The 16,281-nt window shown below is 47.2% G+C and overlaps 1 protein-coding gene and 1 long non-coding RNA gene across 2 annotated transcripts in view; both read left to right on the forward strand.

Moving 5' to 3' along the window:
• Positions 1-10,727: 10,727 nt before the first annotated feature.
• LOC144169649 (uncharacterized) overlaps positions 10,728-16,281 on the forward strand; it is an 82,684-nt gene continuing 77,130 nt past the window's right edge. Inside the window, exon 1 of the mRNA XM_077698913.1 lies at positions 10,728-11,212. The gene's annotated coding sequence lies outside the window, so the exon portion shown is untranslated. The remainder of the gene's footprint in view (positions 11,213-16,281) is intronic.
• Positions 13,253-15,465, forward strand: LOC144169648 (uncharacterized). The gene is made up of 2 exons (XR_013322489.1): positions 13,253-13,581; positions 14,015-15,465. It is a non-coding gene; the product is annotated as an uncharacterized LOC144169648 (long non-coding RNA).

A 16,281-nucleotide genomic window follows, 5' to 3' on the forward strand; every position in this document is an offset into this window, starting at 1 on the left:
TCAATGAGGAGAGGGGTGTGTTTTTACATTCCTATCTTATGAGATGCAAAGTGGATGGTGTGGGGCTGTAGGCGCATGTTGAGTACGGATTGCACGTTGAGTTCGGTTGGGAGGTGCAGGAGTGTTCCACGGTGAAAAATGGCCGTATGTGGCAAAAAGTGGTCTGTTCATCTTTGGTGATATTGGGGTGGGGGAGGTGGAGTGCACGGCGTGAGAGGCAGGAATGGTGTGATGTGTCATAGTAGCGGGGAAGGGAGGGGGGGGGGGGGGGCGATAGGTCGTACCAGGAATGCCCGGGTATGAAAGCGTGAACAGCGTGTTGCCTCCCCTCCCTTCCCTTCAGGCACTCGTGTTCATAGGTCCATACGGTCATTACGGTGTACATCAATGGGATTGGATGAATAGCCCTGAAAATGCGGGCGGCGGGTTGAGGCATGCAGCCTTGAAGAATATGGGAGCAGGCGGTTTGAGAGTCGGTGACGACTGTACGGTATACCGCGCCGGTCGCGATCGCATGTAGTGACATCCGAAATGGATTGAGTGAGGAATGTGAGGGTTCCTTCCCGCGAGTTAGCGACAGATATGGCGCAGGTTTGTGGTGGCGTATCAGCTGCCGTCTGTGTAGCAGTTGTCAGGTCTTCTGTAGTAATCGGTGCGACGCCATTGACTCTTACGATGCGTCGACCTTTGTTGCAGCTATAGGTTGCACATTCCGAGGTATTGGAGAGATGGTCAGTTGTGGGGATTCGCCGTCATGTTCATATGGGTGGGGGCGTGGGATAGCCCAGTAGGCGTAAACGTGTCGGCCAAACGTCATTACTTTCAGCCGTTCTAGTTGGTTGCTTGATAAGCTTCAACGAGTTTGATTATTCCAAGTGTGTTGTACGTCTTCTTGAACGAGGCGCTGTGTGGAATTGCAAGTTGGAAGTTCTAGGGCTAGATTGGTGGCTTTTGTAATGATTTTGCCGACTTTAGTGCGTTCATGAGGTCGGATTGAGAGGTAGAGTATGGAGGAGTGCGTAATTCGGCCGACCAGGACTGCGTGAATCATTTGTAGGGTGTCGTTTTCCTTGAGGCGTTTGCGTTGGTTTATTATATTCTGCGAATAAGTTGAGTCAGTTAGGAAACAGTAGAGTTGAGCTGATTGGCGCCGTGTGCTTTGACTTATCCTCCTGCAGTTGTAGTCCAAGGACACGTAAAGGAGAGTACTTTCAGCATCGGGACCAGACTGTTTGTTGGGGTTGGATCAGCTATGGAAGCGCGACGTCGCACGTATATCTTGGTATATCTTGGTCCGCTCACCGAAGTGCATGAAAGAGCTGTCCAATACTAGGAATTCCTGCTCCGGGACGGGCAAACGTGACTGTAATGAATCAGCACAGAATGACAGTGGCGATTCAAAAGCAAAAGAAAGGGGTTACAAACTTTTCAGCGAAACCGTGAGCCTTCCGGCGAACGCGAAAAAGAAAAAGTAAACTCGGCGTGGTTGCCGTTAACCGTGTGACAGGCCTATTTCTTTTGCTCAGTAGAAAACTTGCTTTAAAACCCCTTCAACCGTGAACAAATAACGGCCGAGCATAACGTAATCCGCGCCACCCCACTGGAGCTGCTCACGGTGATGACCGTGTGTTACGGAAAAAAAGAAATGAACGGGTAAGCGCACAAGCAATTTCATTTTCGAAGCTGGAAATAAATGGGAATGGCAACGCTGCGCGGCTGTTTTGTTAAGTTCTGTTGCGTCATTCGGTTTCGTATACGACTCAGAAGTGAAGGCACCTAGCGTCATCGAAAGGTTCGCTTTCAGCACTAGCGAGTCATCCTTTTTACCAAATGCTAAAGAGGACGGGCCGTTCAAACTTTGTGGCTTTGACGTAGTCCTTGGTTTCTAATTAAAGCCCCAGGTTCGAGTCTCTGTAGTCTTACGTGCTTTCAAGTCGAGTGATTTTTGTGTCAAAATGTTGTGAATAAATACTTCCACCCATTTTTTGTAAATAACAGCGCTTCCGCATGTTTAAGATTGCTGTATATAATTGTAGTGAGTGGCCCATCACCGCGTTTAATTGATGGTTTGCGCCGTGCAGGACGTGTCCCTTCTGTATGGTTGACGAAATGGAAAGTCTCTATCTGGTTCACATTGCATTATTTGCTTCGACCTATCGAATACACCTTCGCTTCTACAAAAACCGTAGTTTTAGTGCACATCAATTTGACTCCCTGTACCATGGTTTGGCGTTGACGGCGTCTATAACCGCGTAACTGAGTGAGCGAACGAGGCACCGAAGGCAGAAAGAAAACGGAAGGGAGCGTCTGGCGAAATTGCGAGGGGGGGGGGGGGGTGGCACGCGGTGCTATGGCGTCATCTCTTTCATTGCCTCCCCTCACCCTTCCGCCAGGCGTCTCCATAGCGGAGCGCCCTGCCCCTCACACTTTCGCTAGGCACTCCTGCATTCGCGGCTCATCCGAACCACGTGACATATGCGCGGGAGGTTCAAACACGATTTGCAATAACATGCTCGCCGGCGGCGACGCGCTGCCAAGTAACGGCAGAGTAGCGTGGGCCGCCGCGCGTTCGCTGATCACACGATCACTTCCCGAGATGCAGCAGCCATGCGCCGTGACCGAGAAGACTGCAGCTCGCGCTGCGCACAAATTTCGAATTACGGAGTATAACAATCGTCAGCTGTTTTTGTTTAGCTCGAAAAAAACGATAAAAGAGACTAGCAAATAAAGACTTTTGCTCGTAAAAAAGTTAAGGCGTTCTAAAAAAGAATGTCCTGGGGACTCTGGATGCTCACAAGTTCACCAATAGTCTATTTTGCTGGCTGTTCCCGGAATACTCGTTAACATTACCGCCCCTCTCTGTCGTCGCAGTCAGCTCTCAAACTGGGTAGCCTTCCTGCTGAGTTCTTAGAAAAATTTATGAGTCGACGGGTGTTTCACCATTTGCGCGTAGGAAAGCTAACATCTCTAAACGTCTTGAAATGAAGTATTAGCAAGCCACTCTTTCGTTTTATGCGTAAACAAAGCCATAGCTAAGCCGGATTACTTCGAGAAAGTGCAACAACCCGGGCATCCGTTAGAAATTTTACGTCGGTAAAAGATGAGAAACCGGAGCTCAGGTCAGAAGTTGTTGCAGATATCGTAGAGGGTGCAGTTACATGGCTGCGTGCCGAATTTCAAGCAGGAAGTGACGACTTGAGTTACCTTCCGCTTCCGGTCGTCTTCTCCTTCTCGTGTTCTGCTCGTAAGGCATTATTTCTTTGGATTCAAGATCCGCGCAAGTGAAGTGAAACAACGCGTTTGTTTTTTATATACCCACTTGCTTCATAAGTGCACACAAATACGCCGATAATGCTCGACCGTTCTAAGACATGGGGCTCAGGGTTCTCGGTCGTGTTCCAATTTACTTCCGTTGTGTTCTGTTACTCAAAATTTCCAGAAAAATATTGCGAACGGTCCCTGGGCATAAATTGCTACGAAGACTCTTTGTTTCAAATAGATGACTATAGCAAAAACTAATTATCGTTTTTATACTTTATATAAAGATAAGAAAAGTGCATGCTACGTACCCCATTTCCTCCACTACCCGTGAAAGTGTTTTCTGGACACACATCTCTAAACAAGCAACAATGCCGGTAAACGTTGATATGTCCGTCATAGCGAAAATTTTCGACGCAACAGCGTTATCTTGAGTACAACTTTCTGCCGTTCGTTACTAATTTGTAAATAGCAGAAATAATTACATATAGGTCATTGTTAACATTAGAGTTTAAGCAATTGCAGGTTGTTTTTTTGTCTTTTGATGAAAGTTACCGCAACGCCACCTAGTAAAAAAAACAGCATTTGGACCACCAGTGGTGTCTATCCGCAATTGTATAAAGGCAGCTGCTGCGCCGAGAGTTAGTGGTTAATCGGAAAAACTGGCGGAAGAATTGACTCACCCACAGCGCATGTCCTGTTTGCGTTATTTCACCATGTCCCCATTCGCTCCGTGCAGTTTTCAAAATCGACTCAGTGCCAGGTGAGTCAACTATAAACATTGCCACTCCTCGAATACGCTAATAGCAATAGTTTAGTGAAAATACAACCAGAGCGCTAGATTTTTACGCACCCACGATCATCCTTCGTTATGCACATTGTTAGTTACAATGTTGTTATGGACTTTCTGATTGACTCCCACTCGTCAGAGCGCGGCCAGTGCGTGTAGACGTCCAAAACCAGAGGGGAGTGATACGCAGAGAAAGAATCTAAGCAGGGCGCAGTTTTGCATGTTCTAGATGGGCGAGTACATTAGGTTACGCCCCAACTAACGTTTTGGTATGACGTAAACCTTGGAGCAACGCAGGGCTTTATATGCGGGAAAAGGTGTTGGGGTGATCGCCCTTTCTTCGTCGCTCCAAGTTCCGCTGTTTTCTCTTAAGAAATTAGATGTAGAAGTTTGAGGAGAACTATATCGAGAACGGACACGAGTTCTCGCTTCTCTACCGTGGTGGATACTGCCCGGCCAATCGGAGAAGGCACCTTAAGGTGTTCATTACTCAATGTCAGAGGCAGAGTTCGTACCTGAGTTTATAAGTCCCCCCCCCCCCCCCCCCTTTAAGAAAAAAAACACCCATCAAAGAAAATGGAACAGTATACGCTTTTTGAGAACCGTAGGGTTGCTTTTTCGTGCAACTTTACGTTTACTTTTGTGTTTGCTTGATCCTGTCAAGTGGGTTCAGTCCCTGGTAACATTTCTGAGCTGTAAGGAGTCTAATGCGATAGTCTTTCCACGACAGTCTCTTGGCGCGCAATGCGGGCCGCATAGCTCTACCCCCCCCCCCCTTTTTTTTTTTTCTTTTGTACGGCGCACATCTTTTTATCAGGGCCGATACTAACGTATAGCTGGTATCCTCAGGGCGGCAGAAATGTCTTAGGCTAGGCTCAATCTGCTAATAGCGGATCCTGGACGGCTTATCCTGCATTTCTTAATTTTTATTATTAGGAAGGCCTTCTCTTCCAATGTAAATTTATTTGCATCAATGACTTTCTATTGTTTGTTGTTGTTGTTCTTGTGGTTTGTGGGAACAGAAAATGAAAGGAAGTGCACTGCCCTTTCCTTTTCTTTTCCCGCAAACCACCACCACCACAACAACAACAATAAAAAGTCATTTCTATTCAGATGACGACACGTGAGCAGAATCATGTGAAGTCAACACACAAAGCCAGCAGCCGCATCCTGCAACTCCGAACTCTCAGTCAGTCTCGCATGATGCGATGCAGGTAAGACTGTCATGAGAGCGTCAGTAAAGAAGACAAATTTCCCTCACTCTATTTATTTATCTGTTTTGGAGCAAAAGTTCTTCACTTAGTGGTATTTTCTGCAAGACTACAACTTAAAAAAAATCGCCAATCAGTTCTTTGCGATGGCCCTGAATTCGGATCGCTGGAGCTGAAAACGCGACAGGAATCGTTGTAAGGACAAGTCCAACGTGCTGCCTGATATGCGCTGCACGAATGCGCCAACGACAGATTATTTTTCCAGGTAGTTTGAGAGTGTATTTTCCTCCTGCAGACATTATTTATGCAGTTCAAAATGAAGAGATATCTGAACTACCACATATCTCTTCATGCAACGGCCACAGACCTGTCACTATACGCCCATCAGTCCAGTATACAGCTTGCGTTAAACTTGAGTAATCTCTTCACTTCCGATACTGTAAGCCACTTCAATCACCTATCTGTACCTGTGGAGTAATTCGTGTGTATTACTAGTCATTGCCGCTGTCGGTGAGACGCATCGCCATCCATATATTTACTTTAATCATGTTCATTCGTTACTTAGTGCTCAGACAATGAAGGCGTTTATACTGAATCAGCATAGGAACTCATTCCATATTCAACCAACGCAGGTTAGTAGTTAGATTAATTTCATGACCATTTAGAGGCGAGTCCATTCAGGCGCACTGCGAATGTATGTGTGAGAGAGAGAGATGTAGCGCTTATCTTTGTTTAGGACCCTTCACAACGTTTTAGTCATTCGAGCATGAAACATTCTCGTATTCTGTCTTCCTGTGCTATTCGCCGTCTTCATCTCGTCTCAGAATATCCTTTTCATGCATGACTACAACACTCCGTGTTGTTTGTTATCTTTTACATGTGTTCCCATTACACCGTTTCCATCTTCCGAAACGGCATAACATCACAGAGGGCTTAGGTGTCTGCGTAATTTTCCCTCCGCCGTAGCAGACACTAAATTTCTAAGCGCATACAATACTCTAACCCTTTTAAAACATTTCTTGTCTTTAAAATTCACGCGAAGATCAGCGGTGACTTTTTATCTTTTTTGTACTCATTTAGGTTACCGTCGACATCGGTGTTGTGTAACACGTACTTGAGAAAACGGTTGCCCATTCCGGGCCTGTAAAATTTTATTAGAGCGCGGCAGTCTGTAGAAAGCTATTCCCTTCGTTCCGTTCTTTTTTGATCCCTTGTTGTCCTTTCAAATAAAACTCGAAGCTGTCTTCTAAAATTGCAGTCAGACAGACAGACAGACAGACAGACAGACAGACAGCTCTGAAAAGCGGTCTCTAGAGCAGTCTGAGGCGAGCATGACAAATCCCTCGAGATGGCATCAATGACTACAGGCAGGGAGGCGTGCCACCCAGCCTTCCCGTTCCTATAATCCCTAACACCCCTTGCCTTGGGCTACGAGCCTCCCCGTCAATAAAGACAATCAAGCAATTGATACATTCATGCCTGCATTATTAGTCATCAAGAATGCGCGCCTGCGGTCAACGTATTAATAACACGTGAGGGGCGCCGAAGCGTTGCCATCTACTTCCCTCCTGACATATACAGAAGAAGCCGCGCCGCGCGTTTTCTAGGGACTTCACAATGATACTCAAACCAATCACACGCCGGCAATTCGACACGTCTAACTCCAAGCATTTGCACAAAGTATTCAAGATTACCGCCATCCGGACAATGTCCTTTCTTAGAGGTGCAACAAATGTGTATTCTTAACCGATCAACGATAAAGCAAGCTCTAGTGCACGTGAGTGACCTAAATGACCTAAATGGGCAAAACTTCGATCAGGACTTTACTATAGGAACATAATAAAAAAAGACCACTCTTTAACAACGTTTGATTGAGCCGCACATATTTGTTGTGCTGTTTGGGCCGGCAAGAATATCGGTTATCAGACGTGTCCTCCTACTCTATATAAGGCACGGTGCATGTACGCATACTTATACCGTTTAATTTTGAGCGTCTGGTCCTGTTTTTCTGACCGGTTTCTTATTTCATTGTATAGCATGTATATCGTGACGAGGCTCCGCATTTTTAATAAAGGGACCCTGCAACACTTTCAATTGTTCAGAGTCCCTTTAAAAGGACTCTGGAACACTTCTGATAAACATTTTCCCCCTTTCCTTCGCGTCTGGAAGCTTCGTGAAAGCTATAGATGGTATTCACTCGAAAAGTTCAGCTGTCAATTTCTTCGCTTGGCAAAACTGGAAACAGCCATGGACACAGCGCGGCTTGTGCTACTGTCGTCTGCTCCGCGGCTGTCGTCTGCTCCGTTTCAACCAGATTCTCAACGGTGGTGTCAACAGAGATGTTACTAATTGCACTCACATTGGAGTCGAGGCATTACTTCGCGTTCGGTGGGGTAGAGTTTCGAAGATCCAACGCATCATGTGCTTAGCAGGACAAGTACCGCCATCTGGCGGAGCCCGACGTAACCGGTGACGGCGCACTCACATGGTTGCCTGCATGCGTGCCTCGCCAGCGAATACACCCTGTAATTATCGCCAGCATGGTGCGGCACTGGGTGATTTGCTCGCCGCCGGAAACTCGTCTTCTTATTTCTAAAGCAGCTATCCAAAGCAGTTACTGCCCCAACTGAAAGGAAGATGGCCAATAGCTCCTACACTGCTGTAATGACGTAATTTGAGTGCTTGAAGAACGCCTTGACCAGGATAGACAGAAGATGTTTTTAGCAAGTTTCAAAGTTACCTGAGGGGCATAGAGCAGTAATTTTTCGCTGAGGTACTTTTTGACCACCTTATCTAAGTACTGGATGTGTTTCCTGACTACGTTCTGAAAGCATTTAAGATCCAGAAAAAAATTAAGAAAAGTGTTGCACGGTTCTTTTAAGGAGTACTGACACGAATTTTCGAGTTACGTTTTTTTCGCTGCTATGGGTGCCGATTAGCCCACTAATCATAGAATGGCACATTAGACGGTCGATCGCAGCGTAAACAATCATTTACGGCGTCGTGTATTCGTGTCAGTTTCGGTTTCGACAAAACGAACGCCGAGCGGCCGCCATGACAGGAGGAGGCACGTGACGTCACCATTCTTTCTTGTCCCACCGCTGCCGGTCTGGAAGCGAAAGCGAGCGAGTGCACGCGCTCGCCCAGATATGGCGAGGTCTTCACATGAGGTCAGTCCCAAAACCATGACGTGTACACAGGGTGTAGCAGCGCGCGCCAACCGCAGCCAGCTCGTCGGCTACGTCACGGGATCCCCGACGTCGGCAGTTTGGGGCAAGTAGCAGATGATGTCATGCTGGCCCACTCTGGGCTTTCTCGTGCGGGCAAAGATTAAAATGGATTCAAAATATGTTCTACTGAACGGCTATTGTTGAAACTTGCTGGGAGATATCTGCCAGCTCTCAGCTTTGAAGTTTCATGTCAGTACTCCTTTACGGCGAAATCTTCAGATGAATCATCAACCATGCAAAGTGACCATATAGGTTTACAGTGGCCGTATCCGTCCGCCAACGCGAATGGCACCAAAATCGCCGCCGATGTAAGAGAAAATAAATAAATAAAATCTGCAGAAATTCAGAGAATTGTCTACTAATGCGTAGAATTTTTTTGCCGCTTGTCTGAGTGTGAGTCCTTTACAGCCATATATGGCTATGAGTAGCGAAATACGTTGGATTATTTTATTCTTTTCAAGTTTTCTTTTGTTTCCTTTCGCTAGTGATGTATACGTATATACTGGGTGCCCCAGCTATCATGCACCAAGATATAAAAAAATAGTAATGGCGTAACTCGAAGAAAACCTAGTGCATACTGTTTGCAGTACTGTGGAGAATCGGGCACAATTTTAATCGTTAATGAGACCGAACTAATTCTTTGTAATTAATTATCCAACTCGAGAAGTAATGTCCTAATCACTAAAGTGTCAGAGGTTTGTAACCAGAGCGGGCTGACAGATCCACGGCCGTTACGGATGATGCGAGCTAATGAACAGAGGGCAGTCCTGGTCTGGCAACCATGGTAGCCCCGCGAAAAAATGGCGGGAAAATTTGCGGGTACGCCAGCCGAAGTGCTACCCTTGTAGGTACCCACGAGGGGCATCTAACTGCGGTTTTTCAGCGATGAACTAATTGCGTACACAATTATTCTGATCGATAAAGAAAATCCGGGAAATATGAAAAAAATCACGTGATGGCGCCTCCGCGCGCATCGTAAAGCAATGCCCTTAAACAGGGTGCTTCTAAGTTAGCCAGAATGAAATAAAAGAAAGAAAGGAGAAATCGCGACCGAGCTTGTGCCTTATCTGCACACGCGCCACGCGAATCTTGCTGTTGCAGCTCCTTCCATGCATGCCATTATCAAGGTGGTGATCTGTCTCTTCGGGCGGATGACAGGCGAAGCAGCTGCTTTCAATCAGCTTATTTGGGGACGCTGCTTTACAATGCGCGCGGACACGACGCAAACATGTGGCTACCACAAGCATAAATTTCGGCAACTACCTACCGGCGTCTTGCCTAACGTTTAGTTGAGATGCTCCATAAAACAGCCATGGGCGCGCCGCGCATTGGAAAGGTGAATCAATGGGCTCGTTGCCCACGGACTCGGACGTTTGCCTTTGGCATTGTGCTGACCTGACCAGCTGCGGTAATACTGAGTGACGCTAATGATGAAAGCCTTGGGCTTGTTTTGAGGCAGATTTGGAAAACTGCGAATCTTCGCAACGACATCCTCGGCACCATGCAATGTCGCAATCAAAATGCTTGTCATTTACCTGGTCGAAATTTACGCGCGCACGTTTTGCACGTTTCATACCAGCGCGCGTTTAGTGGCGTCGCCCCAACTTACAATACGTGTTCGCAGGCGGCGCCACGTTCCTGCATTTCTCCTCGTCACAAATTAATGCGCCGAATTCCAATTCCCGCCGCCGACGCCATTCCATTACTACACTCATCAAGGCAAACAAATGCTTGCGATATGTTAAAGGAGCGTTCAGGGCAAAGCGAAACGCAGCCCGTTTTCAAATATACTTCTAGGCACTATACGAATGCGGAGAGACCTGAACAATTCGAAAGCGGGCGAAAGCGCGCCAACAGCGCCCCACCTCTGTCGGCTCTTTCCCAAGCGCTGAAACCGGATTGTGACACCACTCACGCCACTCACGCAGTTTCTGGAAGCCAGAGAGGGAGGGCGCAAGCCCACCCTCTCTCGTAAAGCCCTCTCTCTCTCCGAGATGCCAAGGACGTTTGTGCAACACCTCTTCAGAAGAGCAGGCCAAACGTACGAGGAGGAACGCGCGCACGCGGTGATAAGCAGAAGCAAAAAAGAATAATGCCAAGTGTCATTCACAAAGCGGCTCCCCCTCATCCGAGGAGGAAAGCCTCCTGCTTTCCGCGCGGCCTCCTGTTTCTGGGGGCCGTGTGGTGTGGAGACGGCACTGAACTGGCACGGCTGGTGCGACCACGTGTTTGTGGCCAAATTCTTGCTGCCGTTCCTGCTAAAGCCCCTCTTTAGTTCCTACAAGAGTCGTTGCCGAAGCAGGTGCTGCCCTAACCGCCCTTGGTTACTTCAAGTTGTGTGTAGCGGCGTGTTGTTTGGAGTGCCTACCTTGCGCAGGCGCGAACCCTATTGCTTTGTGACATGCGGTGATGTGTGTATGATTTGTGAGACTACAGTCCTGATTTTCGGTCGATTTGCCTCGTTGAAACATGCGAAATCCTCCGGCGTGACTGACGGATGCTGGGAAGACTCAAGCAAAGGAGGAGACAACTGTCACGGGCTGCTGTGTCGTACCATTGTGGGCAGCGGAAAACAGCATGATCAACAAATGCCTACCGGATTGACACGAGCACAGCGGCTGACTTGGAAGATAATGGCAACGTCCGATTTTCACCGCGTGGCTTGCGGTTGTTGACATCGGCGTATGTATGACGGGAAGTGACAAGCTGCGCTTCGCCCTAAGGTGAGTCTTCGTTACCTGCCGCCACGGTCCCGGCGCAACAGCTATGATTGTCGTGCATTTACAGTCGCTGATGTGTTATACATAGAGGCTTACCGAGTTTCAATGCAGAGAAAAGCTCATGCTCAAGCCACACGGACGTGGCACGTAATTACGAGCAAACGTACGGAGCCGTTTATTGTAAACGTAATTATGACACGTAAATAAAACTCGACGTAAAAGTCGTCTTAGAGGCCGGTCGTCCTATAGTTTTTGTGAGGAAAGTTTCTTTATAAAGCAAGAGTTACCACCGTTTTTCTGTACGCATATATGCTCGTGTATTGACAGGACAACAGGATAACAAAAAAGAAAATCTCGACCCCAATGCACGCGCTACCCGAATAGGGATTTTTTTTTTTTTGGACTTGTCTCGGCTTGTAATGTCTACTGATGCCACCTAAGCCGGTGATTTTCTTATTTTTATTCTAAAGAAAATTATACTTTGCTATGTTTTATAAAGGAATTGTGTATGAAAACATTGTAGGTGCACTTAAAATATAATTTTGCGGTTTCGCGAGCTGTCTAATCATTAGAGACCGGAACTTTAGGCAAAATGCCTATTTTTTATTCCAGTCCGTATCGAGCCTATTTAACATATAAGCATGAACTAAAGGAAGGGGAACATTTTAAGCAATAGTTGATTGTGCCTATACGTGCCTATTTTGAGGTTCGTGCCTATACAAGCTTTTAAGCGCCTATAAATGCCTTTTTTGTGCTGTCGAGTACAGACTTTGCCTCAATCAGTCGTATATCTCGATGGAAAAAAAGGAAATCTATTGTTGGACTGATGGGAATGCATGAGCATCTTGTCTCTCTCCATTGCTAACTTGAGGCCTCGCCCGATGCTCATTCCTTTCTCTTCAGACATCCGCCACGCAGAGTTTCTTTCACCCCACTCAGTAAAGCGTATAACCACAAAAATATCATCATCTTCTTCCTACACTATGCCAACCATGCTTAGCGTTCTAATAATCTCAGCGGTCTCGTTTTCTCGCTCTAGCAGCGGCTTTGGCTGCCTGTCTTTCCTTTTGTAGTCTGCCAGTATCGCCATTAGCCGCAGTATTTTTCATTTCTTCCTCGTTTGCCACCCTAAACTGGCTGCGTGCTCGATAATTATACAACGCGGGCAATCAGTGGCAGGAGTCACAGAGACCCGCCGAGACTCCCCGTGACTGACGGGCACGTCTGCAGAGGCAGCTGCCGCTCAGTCGCACTCCTGTTAAAGTATTCTTAGCACCGTCGCTCTCGTCACTCACGCAGCCGGCGATCTCTAAGCGCTATCTCACTTTACCGTTTTTGGGTTTATGTCGCTGGCTGTTTGACAGAGTGACGCGTAGCGACGGAAATATTACCCGAAATGCCCTATATATTGTTCGCGCAATAATACAGTGCTAACAGTGGCATAAATTGTTTTGTCACAGACAGGAGAACACGTGTTTTGAGGAATGGTCTCGTCGAATTTAGTCTGCAAGGCATGCAAGGTGAAAATAAAGAGTACGCGTTGTCCCCCAACCAGTCGGCGTGCAGCGAGTATAGAAAACAGTATGTTTGTGAATGGGGGTATGAAGTAATGAAAATGACGAGGCGCGCTGGCGTTGGAAATGGGTTCGCACTGGCTTGTTTGGAAGAAAACAAGAGAGCAATTGAAAACGTTGTATTTAGCATTTTTAAGGGTTTTTATTGAATGCTAGCGGCATAAAAAGATTCTTGCGGGTTCCGTCGGCGCGTCGTCTGCTAGCGCCCCCAACGATAGCGCGCAAGCGCCAGCCTGCGAGGGAGCCGGCCAATGGAAGCCCTACCTCTCAAGGCCAGGACGGTACTGCGGGAAAGCACAGCTACTCTCTCGGCAAGATGCGCAACATTGACTTTCACGCCTTTCCTTCTGCTTAAAAAATTGCAAATAAATCTGAACCCTTTCCCACTTATTTACCTCGGACGGGATTTCGAAAAGCCTTTCTAAACAATGCAAAACAATTACAAATTGCTCGCGAATCCCTCCCCCCCCCCCCCCCCCCCAAAAAAAAGGTCGGATTTGTTTGGTGTCGAGAATATTGCAGCGCAGATTGCACGCGGGCGAGGCTAGAGCGTGCCCTAGAGAGGCAGCGCGAGGCTAGCTTGTGGCAAGATTAAGAGAAAACCTATTGACCCTATCACTACAGCCAGCACGTCAGCGTAGTTGGCGTTTCTGCTCTCTCCGTAATCCGTCCGAAGCCTGCCGACGAATGCCGAAGATTAAGACGCCGAAAAGTGTCCTTATCCGGCAATGGACCAGTGGATCGCAGTGCTACACCGTCGACGGAGAAACAGTATTCTGCCAACCCTGCGGAAAGCAGGTGAGAATACAATACTTTCCACTTGATCTTAATTAACGATATCATGCACTTGACGTGAACACTGGACCAACCGTAAACGTGACGCCTCCAACAGTGCTTACGCTAAATTTATTCTGAATGCTCAGAACTTGCCAATAATGTGCGTTTTAAGAACTTTTTACGGTAACTGCTATTCATTGTTGTGCAATGTTTGCAACCTAATTCGGGAACTGGCTTCCTTATTGAAAATTTCCGGCACAGTGTTGGTCGGATTGTTGTATAAGCATCATGATTTTAAAAACGGTTACCTGCTATTGCGCAGCTGGCCAACTTCGCCATTCCTTGAGCTATTGTCAGGTTTACAACTCTACATGACTAAAAGCAAAAGTACACTAGCAACGTTTCACGTGCCTTACGCAATATCTTAGTTTTCGTTACTGTTTTCTTCGCGCAGGTACCCTGTGAAAAAAAGTTCCACTTGCAGCAGCATGAAAGAACAGCACTGCATCAAGCCAATGCTCTGCGCAACCAGCCGTCGACATCAAGACAATCGTTCCTGGCTGAAAGTATTGCTCAAGGAAAAAAAAGTGAATTCAGCGCTGACCTGTGCGAAGCATTAGTCGCTGCTAACATCCCTTGGGCGAAAATCGAAAACAAGACTTTCAAGAATTTCTTGCAAAAGTACTGCAAACAAAAGGTACCATCAGAGTCGACTCTTCGCAAGGAGTACCTGCGACCACTGTACGAGAAGACGCTACAAGAAATTAGAAGAGAAATCGGTGAATTCCACATTTGGATTTCTGTGGACGAGACGACAGATGTCACCGGACGAGTACTCGGTCACTTTGTAGTCGGAAAGCTTGACGCAGAAGAGAAAACAACACCCTTCCTGGTTTGCTCAAAAGAGCTAGAAAAAACTAGCGGAGAGACCATCGCCCGCTTCGTGAACTCGTCATTGAAGCTTCTGTACCCCTCCGGAGCCCACGACGACCGAGTACTGCTGCTCTACACAGATGCAGCAGCTTATATGCTTAAGGCTGGTGCACTTCTCAAGGTTTTTTACCCAGAACTATTGCACGTCACTTGTCTTGCTCACGGGATTCATCGGGTGTGTGAAGAGCTACGAAAGTCGTTCAGTTCGGTCAACGAACTGATAGCTGTAGGGAAGGCGGTGTTCCTCAAGGCTCCTTCCCGCGTTCGTGCTTTCAGGGAGCAGCTGCCGGGTGTACCTCTTCCACCGGAGCCTGTTGTTACCCGCTGGGGAACTTGGCTGACGGCAGTGGAATACTACAACCAACACTTAAACGGTGTCAAGGCTGTTGTAAGCAGCTTTGCTGAAGATGAGAGTGTCGCCGTGAGAAGGGCCCAGAAGGTTCTACATGATGTTACACTTGCATGTGACTTGGCCTATTTGTGTGCCCATTTCACGTTCTTGGCAACAACAATACAGAAACTTGAAAGTTCGGGCACAACGCTGACTGAAAATATTCAGCTGATTTTGGACGCACAGGAAAGGTTCGCTAGTGCTCCCAGGGGACCGGTTGCTGACAGAGCTATAGAGAAGCTTAAGTCTGTGTTGGACAGAAATCCCGGATTTTCGACGCTGACGGAACTGTCTGAGGTTTTGAGCGGCGGACATACCGCGATTCCAGATGGAATCAAAACATCCAACGTGCCAAAGTACAAGTACGCTCCGCTAACCTCAGTGGATGTGGAGCGTTCTTTCTCTGCGTACAAGACGATATTGACTGACAGAAGGCACAACTTCAAGCCCGAAAACCTGGAGATGGTGCTTGTTTGCCACTGCTTCCACAGCCTTTCGCACAGTGTTGCGTCACCCTAGATATCTTGAAATCGTCACCCTTGAGTGTTTTATGAAGAAAATAAAATTGCATTTTCAAAATACCGATGTTTGTAGCCTGTGTTTACTCTAAACCGAAAAATTGCACTGAAATACGCCGCCTGAGTAAATATTATTCGAGCCTATATATGCCTATATGGTAGTACTTAGTGCCTATATATGCCTAAATTTCAATTTTGAGCGCCTTCAATAGGCGCCTAAAACCCGTTTTTTTAGTGCCTAAACTTCCGGTCTCTACTAATCATCAACCGCTATCCCTCCCAAATGACATTTATTTCGCCGTGTGGACCCGCACGGCCAAACCGAATGTCGTTAACACCTAATGTCATTCACTTTGAATGAAATTATATTTGCCGTGTGACAGGGGTATGTCCTTGCCGCACGGCGCACTAAGGCAAAGTTCAGGGAAGCATAGCCATGTATACTTTGCTTTCGTAGAATCGTAACTGAAACTTAAGCGCCGCGAAGATTAACATCTACCTAGAAACTGAACTTTAGTTTCTGTGTTCGAAGCTGACGCTAAAAGTGACGAAAGGGACCCGTGCCACACAAACATTCCACTGCCCTCACCCCACCTTCAGCAGAAACCAGGAAATCACACTGCGACAATTACACAAACAGGATAATTCGTACACCCGGCACTAATGCATTTTTTCCCCACACAGTACCCACACTGTTCGGTGCAAATTTCGTCCACCTTCCAACATATAGTTCTGGAATGCGCACACATTTCACCCGCAGCATTTCTCCTTACCCCGTCCTCTCTTGAGCTGTGGGATACACTGTCGACCAGCTGCCGACTTAAGTTCTAGTGCACCCCGACAAAAGTGGCTAGTGCCGGACTGTGACCAGACTAGGGT

This window comes from Haemaphysalis longicornis, unplaced genomic scaffold, assembly GCF_048455015.1.
Source record: "Haemaphysalis longicornis isolate Haplotype H1 unplaced genomic scaffold, Haemaphysalis longicornis Haplotype H1 scaffold_2, whole genome shotgun sequence".
In the NCBI taxonomy this organism is placed as follows: domain Eukaryota; kingdom Metazoa; phylum Arthropoda; class Arachnida; order Ixodida; family Ixodidae; genus Haemaphysalis; species Haemaphysalis longicornis.